This window comes from Carcharodon carcharias, chromosome 13 (assembly GCF_017639515.1).
Source record: "Carcharodon carcharias isolate sCarCar2 chromosome 13, sCarCar2.pri, whole genome shotgun sequence".
Classification (NCBI taxonomy): Eukaryota; Metazoa; Chordata; class Chondrichthyes; order Lamniformes; family Lamnidae; genus Carcharodon; species Carcharodon carcharias.
The window spans coordinates 139,001,369-139,024,945 of record NC_054479.1 but is presented as its reverse complement, the minus strand read 5'-3'; positions in this window follow the sequence as shown (position 1 = coordinate 139,024,945).

Below are 23,577 nucleotides of genomic sequence, written 5' to 3'. Positions count from 1 at the left end.
GTGAGGACGGAGGAGGGAGTTCATGGTCTGAAGTTGTTGAACTCAATGTTAAGTCTGAAAAGCTGTAAAGTGCCTAGTCGGAAGATGAGGTGCTGTTCCTCCAGTTTGCGTTGAGCTTCACTGGAACAATGCAGCAGGCCAAAGACGGACATGTGGGCAAGAGAGCAGGGTGGTGTGTTGAAAAGGCAAGCGACAGGGAGGTCTCAAATTTGGCATAAAACGCTTGTGACTTAACACAAAGTTGCTTTGTCTTATACATGCATAGTCAATGTTATTTCCCCCCTGTACAGGATTGGTACAGGGTAGGTTTAAACCATCAATTGTCAAAATGGATAATAGAAAAAAATGGATAATAGAATGAAAAATGGCTGGAGCTTTATTGAGCTGTTTGCATAACTAAGCACAATACGGCAAATTTTAATCGGATAAAGACACAGCCGTAATGATGACACAGTTAAGAAGCTACCATGTCATTATCGAGACTTCCTGTATTCTAGCTTATAGTTAGTGGTTAGCTTGCATCCTGCATGGTGTTTGAAACGGCTTTGTTTACTGATGAATAAATGTGCAGGTGTGTTCCTCTGATGATGATGTCCCTTTTATTTTTGGTTAGAGGTTTGTGCCAAATTATTCAATTGATGATGCCTGATGCTAATTAAAAAACCACCTGCCACATTGACTGGAACGGGTTAATTACTACATCTCTTTAAATAACTTGCAGAGAAAACCCCCTTCAGATTTCATCTCTCCCGCACTGTAAGGCCAAATTTGTCCTGGTATGCGTTCCACCATCTGCAGTGCCAATCAATTAATCAAGTGTGATCCTAGACGGTGAGTGTTAGCTGGCTATTGGATTGAGATGAGGGGGAAGCCAAGGTCGTCAGTGTCCTCGGCTGACTTCAACATGCCCACTTCCTTTTGTAATTGGGACTGGGGGCTCTGGATGAGAACCAACGAGGTCAGTTGTAGTACCACTTCAAACATCCTGCTAAGATCAGCTATTGTAACACCGACAGAATTAAACCATGGGACATCCAGCATCAGTCTGTAAGGCTCAGAACTGCACTGGGTGGTACAGTAGATTCTGCATTAGAACATGTGATAATGGTTTTTAATTTTCAGTGTCCTGTTTGGTGCTGCCCTTTTACCCAGATTTTTATTAAAATAATAAATAGCATTTTCTTTGTTCGGAGATCTGGTTAAACTTCTTTGATACGCTGAGGTATATGGCAACATTATTATGTACCTCTGTGCCCTGCAATGCATCCATGAAACTAAAGCTTGGCTAACAGAAGCAGTTCACAGGCTTCAATTCATGGGGCTGGATTTTATGATCCCCCCGCCAGGCATGTGTTCCACAGGGGAGGGGGAAGGTAAAATATGACGGACGGCTAGCCCCCCCACCTTCCTGCCCACTCCTGACCCATAAAAACAGTAGGCAGCTGGATGCTGAAATCAGAAGCCCGCCCACCATTTAAAAAAAAAAATAGGCAATTCAGCTGATTAACAACCCGAGTAGGATGCTGCCCACACAGTTGGCATGGGTAGGCGGGTAGGAGTCATAAAACCATTTTTTTAAACCACTTGGTTGAAAATGTGGGGGTGGCACATCATTCGGGGCAGTGCCCTGTGAGTTTTGGGGGCACCATCCAAGCATTTCCCATCACCCCTCACCGCACCCCCCCCACCTCCCCCCACACACCCCCCCCCCCCCCACCCCACCCTCTCCCTGGTCTCCCTCTATGTTCAAAGCCCCAGACTTATCTGGGTCCGGACACATTGGCTGCCTTTACCCCAGGGCCTCTTTGCAGTTCCGGCAGTTCCCACTACCCAGTTCTGGCGCTGCTGGGACTGCTGGAGCTGCCAGCCAATCAAATTAGTCGGCAACACGAGGGAGGGACTTCCTCTAACTGAGGGAGGGACGTCTGGCCCTCAGCTCAAGGCTGCCCAGAGCATGTCAACATTGGTCGAATTGGCACGGACATTTCTTCTGGGGGTGGGGTGGAGGGCAAAGGCTACACCCTCGTGCTCTCCCCCGCCCATTAAAGTCCACCCTTAATTTCTTGGTTAGCATTTGAATTTTGACACATGCCATAGGGAAACGGGGAGAGAAAGTAACAAAAAAGGAGCAAAGAGAAGAAGGTTTACTCTGGTAGTCAAAATGGTCTTGCTGCAATTGTGTGGGGCTTTAGGCTTTGGTGAGACCCCACCTGGAGCACTGTTTTGGTCTCCATATCCAAGGAAGGGTATGGAGTGGTATGGAAGTGGTATATGAAGGGTACAGAAGCAGTGCGACAAAGGTACACTAGATAGATCCATAAGAAATTAAGAAATCAAAGGAGTAGAGCATATGGCCCTTTGAGCCTGCTCTGCAGTGAACATAGATTCCTGGCATAACAGAGCTGTCCTATGAGGAATGATTGAGTGGGATAGGCCTATACTCTCTAAATTTAGAAGAATGAGAGGTGATCCTATTGAAACATATAAAATTCTGAGAGGGATTGAAAGGATAGATGCTGAGAGGCTATTTCCCCTGTGTGGAGAGTCTAGAACTGGAGGGAATTCTCTCAGGATAAGAGGTTGGCTATTTCAGACCGAGATGAGGAAAATTGTCTTTGCTCACAGGATTGTGCTCTTTGGAACTCTCTACTGCAGAGGGCTGTCGATGTCCAGTCATTGAATATATTCCATGTTGAGATTGATAGACTTTTGAACTAAGGAATTTAAGGGGTTGGGCGGGAAAGTTAAGGTTTGAAGATCAGCCGTGATTTTATTGCTGTACATGGCCAACTCCTGTTTCTATTTATTTTCTCGTGTTCAAAAGCAAAAGCAGATAATTCCCTTTGGAGGCTAATTATAGAAAGCATTTCACATCCATGCCTCTTGTTTCTCGGGCTCTTTCCCCTCTGGTGAAACTATACAACATTCCACTGTGAGGATTGACACTAGCCTCACCACACTAGTCAAATCCACACTTGGATCTGTTTGGTCTGTTGAGGTCTGGAGAACATTTCAATACACAAGCCGGCATAGCTGATGTCCTGAGAATGGAGGTGTATCCTCCTGTTGAAGTGTAATACCCACTCCCCCAAAAATAAGATAAAATACAGTTGTCCAGCCTGAATTGGTAAAGCATTGACTTCCTCTGCTACTGAGAGAGCACCAGACATTGGGGAACTCTTCCGTGCTGATCTACTTAATCCAACAACCATGTGAATGCCTTCATCAAGTGGGCAAAGATTACATTAGAGCAGAACCGAGGAGAAGACAAGGTGAAAATGACATTTACATTGAGAAATATTTATTTTAAATGGTGAGCACTGTTAACACCACTGGGAGTGGGAGGAAGGATTGTGGAACTGGCAGTGATATATTACTGAGACTGACAATGCAAGTGAATTGAATTAACACACACGACTAAAACAGCCTGATCGCTGACAGATAATAAGAGGTCTACAGTTTCCAATTCAGCTTCCTCACACCTTCTGGCTTGGTAACTACTCTAAGTCACAGCTTTTTAAAAAGAAGCATGAATGGCAATATTCCCTCCCTTAAACAACTGCGTTTCTAATTATACAATAGGTCCTCATGTCAAACTATGATTATTTATTTTCTCTCTACATTACTGACTCTATGAAAATTACTTTGTTGGAACACCCCTGCATTTTCATTCATAAAAGTGAAACAGTGAGTAGAATCATAGAAGCTTCACAGCACAGAATGAGGCCATTTGGCCTGTCTTGTCTGTGTTGACTCTCTGCAAGAGCAATTCAGCTAATCCCATTTGCCTGTCCTTTCCTGGTAGCCTTGCATTTTTTTTCCCCTTCAGGTGCTTATCCCATTCCTGTTTGAAAGCTTTGATTGAATCTGCCGACATCTCACTCTCAGCTAATGCATTCCAGTTCACAACCAATCGCCGCATACAAAAGTTTTTTCTCACATCACCCTTGGTTCCTTCACCAATCACTTTAAATCCGAGTCCTCTGGTTCACAATTCTTTCAATGGAGACAGATTCTCTCTATCTACTTTGTCTAGAACGCTCAGGAGGTCTTGTGGTGCAGTGTTGGAGTAGCATCCCTGCCTCTGAGCGAGGAGCTCTGGGTTCAAGTCCCATCCCAGGAAAGGCGTGTTCAAAATATGGCAAAACAGGTTGAGCATAAGCCTGTAAATCTTCCCAGCACATGCCAATGGCAGGCAGTAAGAGTGGGAGAGATTCCTAGTCAGCCATGTGCTGGAAAGAACAGTGGAGTCTCTACCATCACTATCCATAGCTTTAGACTACAACAGGCATGTAAAAGTGCATGTTGCCATAGCAACTCCGACTCCCTGCGTGAACTATAACACACACCTGGAACCCCCCTGATCTTGAACACCTCTATCAAATCCCTATTCAAAATCCTATTCAACCGAGAACAACCTCAGCTTCTCCAATCTATTCACGTAACTGAAGTTCCTCATCCCTGGAACTAGTTCTTGTAAATCTCTCAGCTTCCTTGCTAAAGCCTTCACATTTATCCTTAAGTATGCTGCACACTTTTGGACACAATACTTCAGTTGAGGTTGAACCAGTGCTTTATAAAGGTTCATCATTGCATTTGTACGCTATTAATTTTACTTTAACTGTACATAATATAAAGCTAAAGTAGAATATCAAATAAGGATAAAATGCATGACTTTAAAATGGCAACTGAATGACACCTGCCCTTTAACCCCATTTCACCTGAGATGACATTTGGGGCTGAATATTCCCATTAGGATCACTTCCAGGTCCTGACTCCTCTGGTATCAGACATCCACCCCACCCTCCATCCCCCCAGCGTGACCTTACATGATGTGGCCAATTAAGAGGCTGCCCCCACATTCATTGTTGGTGGGCTCTGCTGAGGTAGAGAGTGCTGAGGGTGCCGTGAAATGGGATGCCTGCAGAGAATCTAAAAATAAATAAGAGCCACCGCTGTTAGGGCCATCGGGGGAGGGGGGAACCTCTCCACAGGATCGATTGCTCTTTTCACACTTCCAGCCTCTTCACTGGGGTATTGACAGGAGGCCCCATTGGTCCCCCAGGCATGCCTCCAAGTAGCTGCCAGGCTCCGGACTCAGCGAGGGGAGGTGGTCTGACACTGGGAAAATGCTAGCGGCTTCGGAAAATAGCCCCTAAGTGGGACCTTAATTGGCTGCCTCCCTCCATAGAGCGGGTTGCCAAATTCCCTCCAGTCCTCCCCTAGCAGACTCGCCAGGGACAGGTGCAGCTATCTGAATTTCCCCACCACCATCAGCACACCCTCAGCCCTCACCTCCGCTTTCACCTCTAAAGCCGCCTCCACATTGCTGGGAGAATTCAGCTCTTGATCGTGACTCCCCATGTGCAGTATGTGAGCTTTACTAGTTTTATGTACAAACTTCAAGCTTTGACGATAGGTGACCCACCGGAAACATTAACTCTGTTTCTCTCTCTACGGATGCTGCCAGATTTGCTGAGTAGTCTGTATTTCTGGTTTTATTTTAGATACCTGGCATTCACAGTATTTCACTTCTGTTATATACAATCTTTTTCCACTGAGAGGACTCAAGCTTAATGGTCGCAGCTGAACTAAGGAGGATACAAACAAGGCCTCAATTCAAAGCTACCGTTTGTACATACAGAAATGACTGACACTCGTGTGGTACCCCTCACATAAAATAACATCTAAGAACAATTAATCTGAGGAGCAACGAGGGCACTAGCTGGAAATGGGGAAAGTCAAGGGATGGTGACTGAAAGCATGGTCAAGAATACATGTTTAAGAGGTTTTTGAAAAGGGTGGGAAAGAGGGTTGGTTTATTGAAACATGCAGGTAGGTGTGTTTTTGAGGCTATACAATATTTTCAAATAAACTTTGAATCAAAACATGTAGTTTGATCTACATAGGATATTATAGAAGTCTATTCTTCTCAAATGATATTACATGTTGACACAGTTACTGTTGCTGCAAGTATTGGACTATTAATCCGAATCATCTAGTGAATCAGCTGCATCATTGCTATCGCCTTTTAAAATGTTCACATTTGTTGTTGTTGCAGAAGTAGAAAACAGTCATGTGGAATGCACAAGTCCCCAGAATATGGTCCAGTGTCTGGATCCAGCCCAGAGATTTGGCTCCTATTATGATATTTTGGGGCTGGAACGTTAAGTTCTTACATGTGGGCTGGTAGGATTGATGAATCTTTCAACCAGAATCAAAGGTCTGGTAGAAAAGAGGTGGTGGGAAAGCCTGTACTCTCGTTGGTGGCTTTCCACCAATAAGGGAACACTCATTCCAACAGATCTTCCCAGCAATCACAAAATGATGTTTTTCAAACCATTGGATTATATTTAAAATTCAAGCCTTTGGTGCTGAAAGTGATACCAAGGTTGTCTCTTACACTAGTGGACGTCATTGCAACCTTAAATGGAGGCAATGACGGGCAGCAGTGCCACAACATCTGTGGTCTCGAGGAGCAGCAAAGCTGATTGGGACCAGAGCAACTAGCAGAGCCCAGTGACAATAAGGTAGCGGTATTGTGAACTGTGAGGAGGATGGTGTAGAACTTCAAGAAGTTGGTGGAAATAGTTGGACACATGGCAAAGGGAATGAAATGCAGAGGAGTGTTTCCTGATTCATTGTGTTAGGAAGAATGTGGTGAGACAACACAAAATAAAGAGTACAATTCTAATGGGAGTGCAGGAGCAGAGGGACCTGTGGTTTGTGTACACAGATCATCGTAAGAAGCAGGAGAGGTTGTGAGTGCAGTTAAAAAAGCACACAGATTCCTGGGGGAGAATTTTCCCTATGGCAGGTGGGCTGGACGGGAGCAGGCGTGGAGCCGATCGCTGCCCGTAATCAGCTGTGCACTTCCATTTTACATGGGTGGGCCAATTATGGCCCGCCCAGCGTAACGCGCGGCTGTGTGGGCGGGGGGGAGGAGGGAGAGCCGGGACCTCGCGCTTTTGTGCATGTGCGCGAAAGAGCGCCGAAACCTCCCGGACGCTCCGAGACACTGAATAGATTACAAAACTTTTTCATGAATAAAGTAAAAATGTATTTAAACATGTTGCCTCATGTGACAGTGTCACATGATCTGGGACGCGTTTGTGAAGTTCAGAAAATTTAATTATTTATTATATAAAGGCTTCAGGAAACCTCATCCCGCCCGTGGATGAGGTTTCCTGAAAAATGCGAAGGCCGCTTGGGCTCTTCGCCTGCCCCCCTCCCCCCACCTTAAGGTTAGACGGGCAGCGCTGTTAACAAGTTTAATTACTATTTTAATGGCGTTAATCGGCCTTTGACATTTCGGCAGCTGCGCACACCCGCCAAAGGGAATATTGAAATGATGTACGATGACGTTGGGACATCTGCCCGATGTCATCGTGCGTCATTTTACGCAATGGAGTGTCGGACCCGCCCCCACATGCCGACTGGAAGATTCAGCCCCTGGGAATTATGAATGAGAGTGTAGAGTATAAAAGCAAGGAAGTTATGATAAACCTGTATATAACATTGGTTTGGCTTCATTTGTGTCTGGCCCTGGGCACCACATCTTAGGAAGGATGTGAAGGCATTAGTGAGGGTGCACTGATGGAGGTGTTCAAAATCATGTGGGGTCTAGATTGATTAGATAGGGTTCCCATTGGTGGAAACATTGAGACCCAGAGCAATGGCAACATGAGGAAAAACCTAAGATAAAAGCAAAATACTGCAGATGCTGGAAATCTGAAACAAAAACAGAAAATGCTGGAAAAACTCAGCAGGCCTGACAGCATCTGTGGAGAGAGAAACAGTTGATGTTTTGAGTCTGTATGACCCTTCTTCAGAGCTACAGAGAAGAAGAATGTTTTTATGCAGTGAGTGGTTAGGCTCTGAAATTCATGGTCCGATAGTGTGGTGGAGGTAGATTTAATCATGGCTTTCAAAAGAGAATTAGCTCATTATCTGAAAAGGTAAAATTTTGCAGGGCGTAGGGTGAATTGCTCTTGCAGAGAATGAGCACAGACACAATTGGCTGAATAGCCCCCTTCTGTGCACTAACCATTCTATGATTCTATAAAGTGAACATCTAAATACATATATCCTTATACCTATATAAATACTGTGGCTGCAAGAGTGGGTCAGAGACTAGGAATCGTGCGATGAGTAACTCACATCCTGACTCCCCAAAGTCTGTCCACAATCTACAAGGCACAAGTCAGGAGAGTGGTAGATTAGTCTCCACTTGCCTGGATGAGTGCAGCTCCAACAACACTCAAGAAGCTCAACACCATCCAGGACAAAGCAGCCTGCTTGATCGGCACCCCATCCACAACATTCATTCCCTCCACCGCAGACACACAATAGCAGCAGTGTGTACCATCTACAAGATGCATTGCAGGAATTCACCAAAGCTCCTTAGGCAGCACCTTCCAAACCCACAACTTCTACCACCTAGAAGGGCAAGTGCAGCAGACACATGGGGACACCACCAACTGGAAGTTCCCCTCCAAGTCACACACTATCCTGACTTGGAAATATATCACCATTCCTTCACTGTCAATAGGTCAAAATCCTGGAACTCCTCCCTAACAGCACCGTGGGTGTACCTACACCACAAGGCTGCAACAGTTCAAGAAAGCAGCTCACCACCCACCACCTTCTCAAGGGCACTAAGGGATGGGCAATACATGCTCGCCTAGCCAGCGACGCCCACATTCCGTGAAAGAATTATAAAAATCCAATTTTCTTTGTATAGCAGTTGGTACGTTTTATTTCAGTTGGTATTTTAAAATTGTATTTATTTCCAGTATTATTCCCAACGTGAACAATCTGGCTGCTTTTATGGACCAGTGTTGACGCCTCGCATCCGTCATGCAGCTGTTGATTAGAGTTGTTTAATTTTTATCACCATGTTTGGCATAAATTACGTAGCGTTAGCTTCAATTCAAGGTTCCCTGAATTTTGGTAGATGTATTTTAATCCCTTATTAGCAGCCCCCGGGCTTCATGTTGAGCACCTGAGGGGGACGGACAAAGAAAAATAAATGGCGTTAACATTCTCCCTGTGAATGGAAACTCTCTATCCCTCACAACAAGCAAAAAAAATAAATTACACTCCCAGTGTTCAAATGACATTGACATTCAAATGCCGTGACATTCCTCACTCCTAAACAGCTAAGGAAATAGCTTTAAAATGTGGCAAATAACTATGCGGGAAACCAGGACCCGGTTTTCCTTAAAAGGACCCAGACTTCCCCGTCTTTTTAAGAAGGTGGGTTTGGGTTTTTTTTAGGCAGAAGAGGCATTGGCGACTTTGTTACAATGTCACCTCCAATGCCAACCCTTGTGATTTCTAAAGGGAGCTTCATGCAGGAGTCTTGAGGTAACACAATACAGGGGTCGACTGACTTTGGCTGCTCTGTACATGACAACAGCGGCTCTTAAACGTCGGAACTTCCTTTTTGAGTATTCCAAACATTGACAATTAACACTGTCTCTCACTGCAGGAGTTGTGATGATGAGTTTTGACACAATATGTAAACAAGAAAGCAACAAGGTTTGTCGAACAATCTTGTCATGTAGGCAAGTTCAGTTTAAGGAGTTGCCGAACAGCACTATCCGGGAGTAGTCATTGGCTATAGCCACAGGTGTGGTTTGGAACACCATTTTAGCCACATCCACCAACTGTAGGAAGTACAGTCCAGGTAAATATACTCCCCATGGATGTTTGCTTAACAAACTGCAGTATCTCGGTAACTCAAAGAAGTGAAGCACCCACGAAAAGTACTAATGCACTGTCCGCTTTCCGTCCAGTTTACCAACGAACACACAAAAGTTAAGGCACACATGCCCATGCCTTGCGAACAGGAATCACACGTGGCTAACATATTGTCAGTACTAATTTCACAGTCATGACCGGCCTTTTGATGTCCTATATTTTACACCAAGTGCTTTCCAGATTAAAACATGCTTCCAAACTTGTGCAGGATGAACTGCAAATACACTCACCAAAATACATTGAAAATCAAAGAGTTTTGCATATTCCAGAAACAGTCCTGGAATCATAATCTCACCATTTGTGTATAATGGAAAAAAAAAGGTTCAGTTTCTTTCAAAACGAATCTATATGCTTTCAGGATCCAACAAAAGTAATTTTCCAAACATTGAAAGCCGATCTTAACCAAAAATAAAATCAAGTGGAAAACTCACCGATGTAAGAAGGCAGAGTAACGGTGTAAAAATATGTAGAGAATCTCTTCCCTCACAATACGCCGGTGTGAAGATTTGTAAACCACTGAGTGTGACAAAACATGCGTCTGACTACAAATGTAGCCAATACCACAAACCCCGCCTCTGCGCGACACCGATTGGTACGTCAAAGGCTATGTGGGGCGGGTGATGGCCAGCGGCTGTGTGTGTGATTGGACAAGGGCGTGTCAGTCAAGCGGGAATGTCACTTTCACTAGGCAACTGACTTGAAATTGACACCGAGGCACAGCTCTGTCCTTAATGCAAACACTTGAGTGTCCTTTTACAGAAACTCCCCAACAGTTGTGTTTATTTCCAACACTAGTTAACCTTCCCATAGCAACGAATGCTGCAAAAGCCTCTAATCCCAGGCATGATTTCCAGTAAGATCGGATTCCCCCCTAGTTATTAAACGGTGGGGAAGGTACATTGATTGGAACCGGGATGAGTTACAGTTTGATAAATATAGATTGCTGTTTTCTACATACTAATTAGGGCAGTTCCAGGCACCCAAACATATTAAACTCGGTGACACGGTTTGGCAAGTAAAAAGGAGTTTTTGTGTAGGTTTGAATTTTTTAAACATGCCTTTCAAATTGAGCGTATGCGGTCAACTAAAAAACAGCCCACACAGCCCTGCAGCGGGGCACTGAGAGTAAAATCAAACACAGTTCTTTTCAGTGGGGGGGGGGGGGGGGGGGGGGGGGATGCTCTTTGAGAAGCCAACACATCGCCCTAAAGACAAAGCATGTAACATAACCCGGGGTCTGATTTATTGACGATTGTGCAAGTGTCGGCAGGGGAGTGGGGGTGGTGGAGATATGGGAGCGTGCCAGCGAACCTGAGACAGCTAGCACGGACTGGACCATGCCCAGAGGTACAATGTCTGAATGGTCGAGATCGATTGGTCAATGATTCCACACCCACCTCCACCCCACCCCAAAAATACAATGACATTTCTGAATGGACAATAAACACAGTTCAGGTATTGCCTTGCTTAATACTTATGATAACACTTATATGTAGGAATATTTAAAATAACGTAAAATAATCACTAGCATGAGATAGTGTGGTACCTTTCTCCTCGTGTCAAAAACTGATCGTTTTAAATGGGACATTCGACTAAGATCAGAAGATATCAGCTAAGGGCACATCGACACCAACAGTTTCTGGAGATTCCCAGTAATCATCGCAGCCTGATATTTTACAGTATGTTTTGTGGACCCTGTATTTTATCTATATTCTTTTTAAAGGTAAATGATTTGTCTGATTAAAGCCTGTGGGTTCTATAGATTCGGAAACTTCTTGCTATGATATCTTGGAAATTATTACCTCAGTTTGCCAGCCAAGTTGCACATGTTTCCTTTCCACTATTTGAATTCCACTCACCCGGTTGAAATCTTGACACTGATCAAGTATTTAGACAAGCCCAAGTTACCGGGAAGAGATTCGCATTCGCCTCTAACGTTCAAAGCGGCAAATATAACGGCAAGTGAGGCGTCAGTGAGTTGATACCGGGCTCCGCCGGCCGACCACACAAGAGGCGACCAGAAAACTCTAAGCATCAATATGTGGGTGAGTTTATTGGTTTTATTCTGATTTGAGGAGCGACGATCGCCATCCCAAAAGAGGCCACCTTGGCAAAAAAAAATAAACCCACGCACCACCTAAACCTCAAACAAGACCTTGTCCAGAAATGTTCGAAAAACCCAGAGAGCAGCAGGAATTTTCGTTCTGGTCTCAAGGGCAAGATCTCAGATCAACATTACTTGTATCTTGTAAAGGAAATTGCCTTAAAAGCTAGATTAAAAAAAAAGGTTGGAAATGGAGGAGAGAAAGATTATGGTATGGGGGAGGGGTGGGGGAGGGAGAATCAGGTTTAATAATCATTTCTAATGTACAGCCAGACTCTTTGCTCAGCCAATCACGTGATATTTATAAAATTGTAAAGGAAACTTCGTAATCATTATTTAGGCTCAAAGATGAGGAGTCAGGTTGACCTCCTATTAAAGAGTATCCAATGAATGAAGTTATATTGCTTTACCAGCTCCTCAGTCTCTTCCGCCCTCCTCCTCCTCCTGCCCACCTCCTCCTCCTCCCCATCACTGTGGTTTGACTGCCTCCCTCCTATTGGACTAGTGCAGACAATGCAGGTCCAGAGCTTATGGGCCGAATGAAGTGCATTCATTCTTCTCTCCATCCTACTTAGCAAGACTCCCGCTATGCTGCGCTATCATTTTTGCACAGATGCAAGTTGCTGTTCCACCATCGCCCTGGGAGAAAGAATTTTGGGATGCAATATTCCAAACTTCTCTCCTTGACCAAGCTTTGCTTGCCTCTCATTTCCGAGCTTGTTGTCCATTTCCCTGTGCTTATCGGTGAAGTATCTGCTTACATTAACAGGAAGTTGCTGTATAAGGCTGCAGGGAGGGTCTAAGCCAATGAACACTGAGGGAGGTAGGACCATCTCCAGGAAGATGTGACACACCACTTGAAGTGGTGCAACTTGACAAGGCCATATTTGCTGCCCAACTCTGCGGGCATTAACAGTCTGCCATGTTGTGTGGAATGGAGTTCCATGTAGCGGGGAGGTAGCGCCATAGTGGTATTATCACTGACTAGTATTTCAGAGACCCAGGGTAATGCTCTGGGGGCCTGGGTTTGAACCCCGCCACAGCAGATGGTGGAATTTGAATTCAATAATAAAGAATCTGGAATTCAAAGTCTGACAACAACCATGAAACCATTGTTGATTGTTGTAAAAACCCCATCTGGTTCACTAATGTCCTTTAGGGAAGGAAATCTGCCATCCTTACCTGGTCTGCCCTTCATGTGACTCCAGAACCACAGCAATGTGGTTGACTCTTAAATGCCCTCTGAAGGGCAATGAGTGTTGGCTTAGCCAGTGACACCCATATCCCATCAATGAATGAATAAAAAAAAGCCCAGACCATGCAGGGAATCACGGATTCCCTTCCCTGTAAGATTTTGGTGAATTAGTTGGGCTTTTATGACACTCTGCAATTTTCATGGCTATTTATCTCAGCTGGCAGCCCAAAAAAAAATAAATTATCCTGTTGGCAGCACAAAATAAGATTATTTATTGGATTCAATTTCTCAACTTGCTTTGGTGGCACTTGAACTCTGACCATAGGTTATTAGTCCAGCATTATAACCATTAAGCTACTGTACTTAATATTAATGTTTCTATTGTTAGGAGAGAGTATTTGTATGCTAACGTTAAGGATTAACTGCTCAGTGAGCAGAGTTCTGAGCATGTTCCTGAGTCCAGGACCTGTTCGTGTAACAGCATCCTTTGTGAAGACCTATGTGGCAGTCTGGCAAATTCACCAACTGTTACTGAAAAGAGCAAGTGTGAGTTTAATTCCTGTATTATTCTATAATGGAGCCTATCCTTACATTCACCTTCTCTGATGACAATAACTGATAACAGACCAGCCTTTTGAAAGCCTAGAAAGATTACCGCAGAGATGAAGGCCCCAGAAGCCCATTTGGGCCCAAAGAAGCCCATTGAGCTGGTGTCTGCTCTCTGCAAAGGCAACTTAGTCACTTCCACTCCCGTGCCCTTTCTCTGTAGCCCTGCATTTTTTTTTCCCCTTCAGGTACTTATCCAATGCCAATTTATTCCAATTTTAAATCATATTTCAAGGAGGATTGTGTACAATTATACCTGGAGCCTAAAACCAGCATCTCAGCAGGAAATGGCTGCTTCACATGTGTCCCCCCACTTTGTGTTTTAAGAAGGAAATGAAAGAATATGGGGTTTGGAGAGCGGAGCTGATGCAAAAGGTCAGCCATGATCTTGTTGAAAGACAGAGGTTGAAGGGGCCAAATGGCCTTCGCCTGTTCCTACTTCTGGTGTTTTTATGTCGAATGTTAGACAGACCAGCCTAAAATACCTCTCTGAAGTTAAATGTAAGGTATGTAACAAGTGCATGATTTTAAAAAATCATTTTTGACATTTTTACAGAGATATGTTTTAATTAATGAATTAATTTGAATTAATTTAATTTTAAATGCAAGCAGTATTTAACCTACTGAGTAAAATGTGACCAGAGCATTGTTTGCATGCAACAATGCTGGACCCCTCTTCTAATATAACAGAAATAAAAAAAAACACATAGCAAGGATTTAAGTGTTGTGCCTTCGAAATAAAATCTTATAGATCTCTGGTATTATTGTTTTAAATTATTTTGCATTGATTTTTAAGAATGTTCAATTTGGAAATAATTAAATATTGCATAAGCGTGGAAACAAACGAAAGCAAATTGCATATTTAAGATATCAAACTGCTCACACTGAAATAACCAACTCATCAACAAGGAAATGCTTATTAACGTCTCTGGAGATTTGCACAGTGTTTGGATTTCACAACCTCTATAACCTACCCACCAATAGATGCAACGGAAAATGTATTATTCCCTGCCACAAATATACATGGCCTTTCTTTCACAAGTGAGAAAGACTAACCTACATGGCTCAGGAATGCCTCTGGGACTTATGAATTACATTTTCTTGTAGACACTGAAAGACTGTTGCCATTCCAAATATTCTATATTCATAATGTCCCTGTGGCCTTGAATTATTGGAATATTAATAATAATTATTCCACAGCCAGATCCTGTAAAAAGGCAATTATGTCATCACTTGAGGGCTTAATTTTCTTAGCATTATTTTTCTCTGTTAACATACATGTTAAATTGTTGTCTGGGCTATTTTAATGCACTTGTTAGTGGTCTTGGGTTAATGAATGTTCTACACTGTTTCCCTAAATTCTCTGTTTTTCTATTTAACAATAAATAAGAATATAAAATCAATTATTCAATAAAATTAAGGACAGAATATATGGCTTGAGAATAGGGATAGGACTACCTCTTGTGCAAGTCGTTGAATTAACCTCTGCCCTTTAAAGTTGTTCAATCAGGAGACTATACTCGGTCTTGACTCCCCATGTGCAATGTTACAGAAGGTCACTACTATTGTGAGACATTTCCATTGCCTGGTAAAATTACTATGTTCAGTTGTGAAAGTAAGAGCATCAATTCTTCCCTGATATTGGGATTTCATGTAATGAGACATCTGAAGATATTTTGGAGGAGAAAAGGAAATTGGATATTAAGAGGAGATTGGGAGGAAGGTTAAGGTAGTTGATTGAAAATTAGATTGATCAGGTAAGTTTATGAAGACTTTTGGATAGCTTTTGTTGCTGGAGCCTTCCTTGATTTTCTGTGAGTATTGCCTGAAATCTTTAACAACACCTGCACAGAAAATTGGCCATCATTTTAACTTCTGAGGACAGCATCTACAACAGTGCAGCATTCCCTGAGTCCAGCACTGCAGTGTCAGATTTGATGATGGGCTGACTGTGTGGTTTGAACCGACAAAGCTTCTGACTCAAAGGCAAGAGTACAAATATCAGAGCTTGCAGGATGTTACTTGCTGGTATTTTCCAGCAGTAGGCACCATTTTTAGTCAAGTTTAAACATGCTGACCTTGTTTGCTAAAGTAAAATGGAGGTTACCTGGGAGCTAACAAGATGCTAGTTTTCTACATTGCCATGTACGCCAAGTGTGCACATATGTGGAAAACTAGGAAGAACTAATCGACTGCTTTAACAAAGATGATGCAGCCTCCAAATAATTGTCAACTGAACAATAGGCCTTATTGTAAACCCATGACTTGTGAAAACCAGTAGTTATATTGTAACTTAAACAGTGCCCAACATTCCCACTGTTACTTTGGAAAGAAGAGTACATGAAAGCTGGAATGGGAAATATAAATATCAAAGGCACACATTTATTTTCATGGGGAATATTTATCCCCCAGACCATTTCTTTTGATATTTTGGAATCTATAATGAACAAAGAGTACTGCAGCTAAAAAGAGATATTTATTCATTTTTACTGAAAACTATTCTTCATTTGTCCATTTAGGAATGAATTACTTTTCTTTATACTTTCAACCTACTTTCTCTCAGTGATCAATTAAGGGGAAAAAATAATTAATTGTTTTTTTTTAAAAAGTGCTAATATTATACAATGGATTGAAACCTCATCTTGTTGATCCTGAGGTCACCCTAGACAAGGTTGCAGGCAACACATTTACAGTTGTGCACAGTTCTTCCAAATTTATCCCCCAGCCATTATACAATGTGCCGATTGGTCATGCACTGCTCTGAGAGTGTGTGATCATTTTCCCTGGAAAGTGCTGAAGTTGTTCGTTGCAATTGGAGCATTCTGATTAATCATAAATTTGTTAATTTACTGAAAGGTTAAAACAAACAGTTTCCAACACTAACAGCAACTCCAACTCTCAGATCTTAAGTTCTCTACTCAACTCAAAAGGACGCTGATTCTCGGAGACACGGTAAACCTCATAACCTCCCGTTCTATTCAACTTCTTTGCTTTCCTCCCCCTCCAATCTGTTCAGTTCACATCGATACTTCTGCAGCTCTTCTCTTTCAAACGAACTCACCACTCATCTTTCATCCTCATCTTTCCTTCCAATCCAGTTCAAGCTGGCATACTTCTCATGCACCATATTCATGCTGGCACTCTTTTCTCCTCCAACCTCCCCTCAGCTGAAGTTGCCATTCTCCTCACCCGCCCAACATGTTAATGTTGGCAACCGTCCCTCTGCCGCCCCCTTCAGTTTAAGTTGGCTGAATCCTACCTTTGCCACCCAAACGTTCCTTCAGCAAGAATGCCAGAGCACCCCAGTGTGCATAAACCAGAGGTTAACTGCCTGAAACAGTCAAGTGCTCTGGCTGTCGAAATAAAGATCCCTTTTAATTTACAGTGGTCAGAGCGGCAGTGCTAATGCAGCAGTAAGTCTCCTGACTCCATTTAGGGCCCTTTACCATTCTGTTAACACAGATTTTGGACGGTTAACATTGGTCTGAATATAAGTAAAGACCAATTCTGATTTTTCATTTTCATTTAGAAAATTTGTCGACAGAGAGGCCCACAGAATTCTGTTTACAGATTTTCTGCAAAAGCAAAATATGTATTTTGAAACCGAGAAAGGGTTTTTCACTTCAGGGAAGTTGTAGTAGAGTGTTTATATTGGCTAGACTTGCAGATAGATGGACAATTAAGTGATTTGTGTTAATAATGCTGAGAATGGAGTGGGGGGAGGGGGGGTGCTGTTGAATGGAGGAGGTTTTCACTTTTGGAAAAGTATTGATTTTATTTGTAATTTGAGGAAAGTTTATCAGACATAAATGAGGTCCAAAGCATAAAATACTATGATAAGTGAATCACAAAAGCTTTGCCCAAAGACCAATGAGCAAGCTGGGCAGCAGAAGATTCTAACCTCTGATAACAGGAAAATGTCTGAACAATGATACCTGAATGTGTTATGTGGCAGCTTGGCTAGTGTTTGGAGTATTCTTGGCCCAGAATCATAAGGTTTTCAGTTTGGGCCCCACTCCAGATCTTGAGCATGTAATCGAGGCTGACAGTTTAGTGCAGTTGTGTGGGAGTGCTGCACTGTCAGGCCCCTATAAATAAAACATACAATCATCTCAGGCGGAGGTTAGTTTAGCTGGGAAAGTAGTCAAAGAACAGCAGAAAGTTCTCTTGGTGTCTTAACTAATTGTCTTCCTTTAACCCAGCACCACCCAGTCTTACTTGTGGATATAGTATGCTGTTGTATTTGCCTGCAGAATAACAGCTACTCTACACTGCAATCTTACTCAGAGGTTTAATTCCTGTTAAATAAGTTCTTTTATTTTACTCTTTTCGTAAGCTCTGGGAGAAAGGGTGGCAACTTCTGGATTTCTGTTCTTATTGAGAGAGCTGGAATGATAGGCATACAAAAACAACATAGACACAAAGGCAGTCAGTCCAACAAGGGCCAATTCTGCAAGCTCTGTGAGAGGTTTGCATTGATTAACTGGTTTAATTAACTGCACGGCAATGTGTACAATCTACAGTATGAGAATTGTCAATAAAAAGAAGACAGGGAATATATGAAGCACTGGAAGATTCTTCAATCTTCACATTCTTTTACAAAATCCTAAATTTCAATGCCACTTGATTTAGTACAGAGGACAGACATTTACTAACAACCATATGGAAAATTATTACAAACACTTCAGTGCTGTGACTTGAATTTTTTAAACAGCAGAGAACCTAATACTTCAAAGGGATATTATTCAATCCTCAGACTCTCTCAAAGCACATCGTAGTTTCCTTTGTTGAATTCCCAATCATTACTTGCAATCATATTGCTATTTATGTGGTAGCTAGAGTAATTACTTTTCCTGCAGTCCTTTGAGATAATATTCACTGCTACTTCTGTTCTTTATTGATAATATATACTTATTATCTTGCAATAAGCTTTTGTTTGAGATTGGCTCTAGAGTTTTATTTACTGGATGTGGGCACTGCAGCCAAGACCAGCATTTATCGACCACCCCGAGTTGGCCTTGAGAAGGTGATGGGGAGATGCCTTCCTGAACCATTGTAGTTCATATAGTCCACCCACAGTGCTGTTAGGGGGAGAGTTCCAGAATTTTGACTCAGTGATGATTAAATAATGACAATATAGTTCCAAGTCAGAATGGTGTATGACTTGGAGGAGAACTTGCAGTTGGTGATGTTCCCATGTGACTGCTGCCCTTATCTTTCTAGGTAGTAGAGGTCAGGGGTTTGAGAGGTGCTGTCAAAGAAGCCTTGGGGTGTTTCTCCTGCCTTTCCATAGTTTATCTATTTTTCTATTCAGAAATCCAGCTGAGAGGCCAAGGCTACAGTACAGGACAATACCAAGACTAATAAGAGGATAGAGAGTTCGATGGATTAAGTGATGCTTCCTGTAGGCTGCACAAGGGAGGATAGAATGAAGAAGGTAATGTTGATTTTAATGAGTTGAGTTTTTTGATTTTGAACACAAAAATGGCAGGAAAGGAAAGGCCAGCTGACCCATTAAACCTGCCCCATATTCATGATGGTCGGAGCAACATGACTAAACATTTCCTACATCCCCGCCCCAACCTCTGCAGCCATGCACATCTCCTACAAGAGGCTGAAACAGAGCAAAAAACCAGGACCAATAAGGGAATATACTGGAAAATTCTTCTACCATCTTCTCAGGCAGTCAAAACAAGTTCAGCTGATCACATGGACCATGTGTTATCTGTTAGCTCATGTAATAGAATTATAAAAATTTACAGCACAGGAGGCCATTCAGCCCATCATTCCCCTGCTGGCTCTTTGAAAGAAGAGTCATATTTAGTCCCACATCCTAAAGTTTTGTCCATAACTCTGTAAGTTTCTCATCTGTCCAACTTTCTTTTAAAAATTATTTAAGGAATCAGCTTCTGAGGTGCAGCGTTCCAGATCTCTAGAACTCTGAGTGAAAAAAATTCTGCTTGTCCCACCTCGAGATCTTTTTCCAATCATTTTGAAACCATACCCTCTAGTCACTCACCAGAAGAATATTTTTTCCCTATTTACTCGAACAAAACCCCTCATCATCTTGAAAACCATTTGAAGTCATCTCTTAACCTTCTCTGTTCCATGGAGAAGTCCGAATTTTTCCAACCTCTCCTCAGAACTGAAGTGCACCATCCCTGGTGACATCCTGGTAAACCTTCTCTCTGCCCTCTCTGAGGTCTTTACTTCTTTCCTGAAGTGTGGAGCCCCACAATTGTCCACAATATTCCAGCTGAGGCCTAACTGGTGAATTATAAAGTTCTCGAATGATCTCTTTGCTCTCATATTCTATTCTGCTTATATTTTATTTATAAACCCAAGTAATCCATTTGTCTTTTTCACCATCTTATCAATTTTTCTTGCCATCTATAAGGGATTGTGTACATGGACACCAAGAATGTCTCTCTACTTATTGACACTTCAAAACTATGCCATTTATAGTTTACTGTCTTCCCATAGCAGTCCTTCCAAAGTGCATCATTTCACATATTTCTCTGCATTGAATTCCATCTGCCATGTTTCTCCCATTTCACCATCTTGACTCTGTCCTTCTGATCCTTCTCATCCTTATTGTTATATGCTACTTTGCTGAATTTCATATCATCTGCAAACATTTTAATGCTCCCATTTCCTATGTTCTAATGCTGCTCCCCCCACCCAGTGGTCCTGGCAGACCCAAACTGAGCATTAGTGAGCAGTTAAGGTCTCTAACTTTTTTCCAGTTTTGTTGACATGTCATCAACCTGAAGCTATGTGTGGAATCTTTCTGGTCCCATTGACTTTTGGAGGTGGGGTCAGACTAGCACTGGCTACTCACCTAGCAGCAACAGGTGGGCATTTAAAATCAATTGTGTACCCATTTGGGGGCAAATTGGAGACATCACTGGGAGCTTCACCCACCATAACGTTGGCCTGGCTGCTGTGACCATGCTTTACTTTCAACATTTCAAAGGTCTTAAGAAGGCGCCCTCGCAGTGTCCTACCTACATCAGCAGCACCTACCTCCCACAGTGGGGCTACTAGTCATGGGTGCTCCAATGGCCTTCCTGCCAACACAGCCTGCCCACCATCTCTAATTGGGTGGTGAATGCGGAGACAGCCTGTTAATTGGCTGCCTCCAGGAAGATTGCGCAGGTGGGCCGATCTCAGTCATCATCGGTGCTGGGACTCGAAAATGGTCCAGACACCTGTGAATCTTCTAAGAGCAGAAGGTTTTGCTCATTCTTTCTCTACAGGCGCTGTCCGATCTGCTGAGCACTTCCAGCATTTTCCATTCTTATTTCAGATTTTTTTCATCTGCAGTTTTTGAACAATTCAGTTAAACAAGTTAATAAACTAGAACTCGCCTGCTATCCAATAATCTGCTCATTTCCTGGGAGTGACATCACTGTCACCCTTCATTCCCTCATGATGCAGCCTTGTAACGTTACAGGCCTGTGATTTTGTTTTTGTTCACTGAAAGAATGGGGGTTGGAAGCTTCTCACAATGGATTTACAATGGCCCATTTCTTGCAGTGACAGGTTCCTGGCTTCAATCCAGTTGAGGCACAGTTGAACCCCTGTAGTGAATAAACTTGGTTGTGTTCTTCAAATCAGTGGGTAAATGCTAGCACTAGTTATCTGTATGCTCTTGTCTTAGACAGTCTCCTTCCACTGCTGGTGTGGATCTATTCCTGCTCTCTCTCTCTCTCTCTCTGCTTCTCTTTCTCTCTGTCTCTCCCCATGGTTGCTCTCCAAAAATGTGTTTTAACAAATGTTCCTGATCAAAACCTTGTTTCTGTTAGGTGACCATAGTATCTGTTTTCCATCATCCACACAAATGGCCTCTGCTGTCTTGGGCATTGATACACAATAGTGTTTGAGTTTCAGCCATTTGTATCTCCTCGTGATAGAACAGGTTTCTTCTCACACTCATTCTGTAGAATTCCATTCTGAAGCCAAGGAGTCTGCAAATTCATTGTGAATTAACTTCTGCAGTTATCTGGACAAAATGGTGGTCAAGCCATAGGAAAGGTTTGTTGCACTTTAATGCCTTCTCAATGGAATGTCCTGAATGGTCGTTTGCATTTTAATGTCCTATCCAGGCAAACAGAGTAGCCATTCAGGCTTGTGGAGTTCCATGTATATTGGCAGCAATGATGTCACCTGACCTGTCTACACCATTTTGTTTCAAAGCAGAGTGTCTATTCTCCACTTTGCTTGAAAAGTAAAATGTCCATTTTCCATAAATCCAAGAGTACAATTGCATGAGCGTGGCACTCGCTCTCTCAGCCTTCACTGATTTTCTCTGATCCCTCTTGGGCTCGCTCTCTCCACTCTCTCTGACTCTCACATTGATCCCTCCCGGGCTCGCTCTCTCCACTCTCACTGATGCTCTACTGCTGGTTCCCCCCCCCACCCCCTGCTTTTATCCGTTGTTAGCTTGCACTGTTTCCCCTCAGGCTCATTCTTTCCACTCTTGCTAAAACACTATTTAATAAATCTGACACCAACAAATTGTTTGTATTGGCGTTATTAGCAGCACTAAAACAGAAAGAGGATAATTGCCTCCATCCACAGAGATACTCTGGTTTAAGTATGCTATCTTCTTGAGTCTGTTCCAACTATATTTCTACATAACTTGTTGCCTGCATCATTGAGCTGTCCTTATTCAATTCTGGCTACAAGATTTTTGTGCCTTGCTTTAACTAGAAACCCAAAAGCTGCTTGTTATCATGCATAGATACTGGTTCTATTAATCCAATTATCCATAAAAAGACCATCTGTTTACACTGCCCCTTCTATACCATCATAAAAGACCTCAGCAATAATGTTAGACTATTTCATCTTTCTAAAGGTTACTGGAAGCTGTCATCAGCTCAATAGTCTTAATGAATATGCAGTAGTACAAGGTCTGTGATTATATTATCTAAGTGTATACATGCACAAACACACATCCACTTATGGTCACGTCTTCCCACTAGCTGCATGTCCTGTGCCACTGTAATAAGTTGCATAGTTTCAGTGTTCTGGGAAACCTTTCAAAGTGTAGTTACTGTTGTCAAGTGGGAAATATCGCACCCAATTTACTCATATATGTTGGAAAGTTAAGAGTTTATAATCAACCTGAACTGTATAACTAATACTGGTCATGGAGTAACACTGGTCATGGAGTAACAGGTTTGCTATGGAGAGCCGTGGGGTATCTCTGAGTAAGAATTGGTTATGCTCTACTGCAGACTTTTCTTACCATATGTAAAGGATGCCTGTGCAAGGAGATATATGATTGGAACTGAAGCAATCCATGTCCATATGCAACAAGACCTGGACAGCATTCCGGATTGGGCTGATAAGTGGCAAGAAACATTTGCACTGACAAGTATCAGGCAATAACCATCTCCAACAAGAGAGAAGCTAATTATCTCCCCTTGATGTTCAATGGCATTACCATCACTGAAACCCCCACCATCAACATCTTGGGAGTTACCATTGACCTGAAATTTAACTGGACCAGCCATATAAATATTGTGCTACATGAGCAGGTTGAGAATTCTGTGGCAAGTAACTCACCTCCTGAGTCTCCAAAGCCTGTCTGCCATCTACAAGGCACAAATCAGGAATATTATGGAAAACTCTGCACTTGCAGACCAGTGCAGATCTAACAACACTCAAGAAGCTTAACATCATCCAGGACAAAGTAGCCCACTTGATCGGCAGCATATCCACTATCTTAAACATTCACTTCCTCCACCACTGATGCACATTGGCAGCAGTGTGTTCCATCCACAAGACAAACAGCAGCAATTCACCAAGCCTCTTTTGACAAACCTGCGACAAACCTCTCTCCCATCTAGAAGGACGAGGGCAGCAGATGCATGGGAACACTGCCACCTGCAAGTTTTCC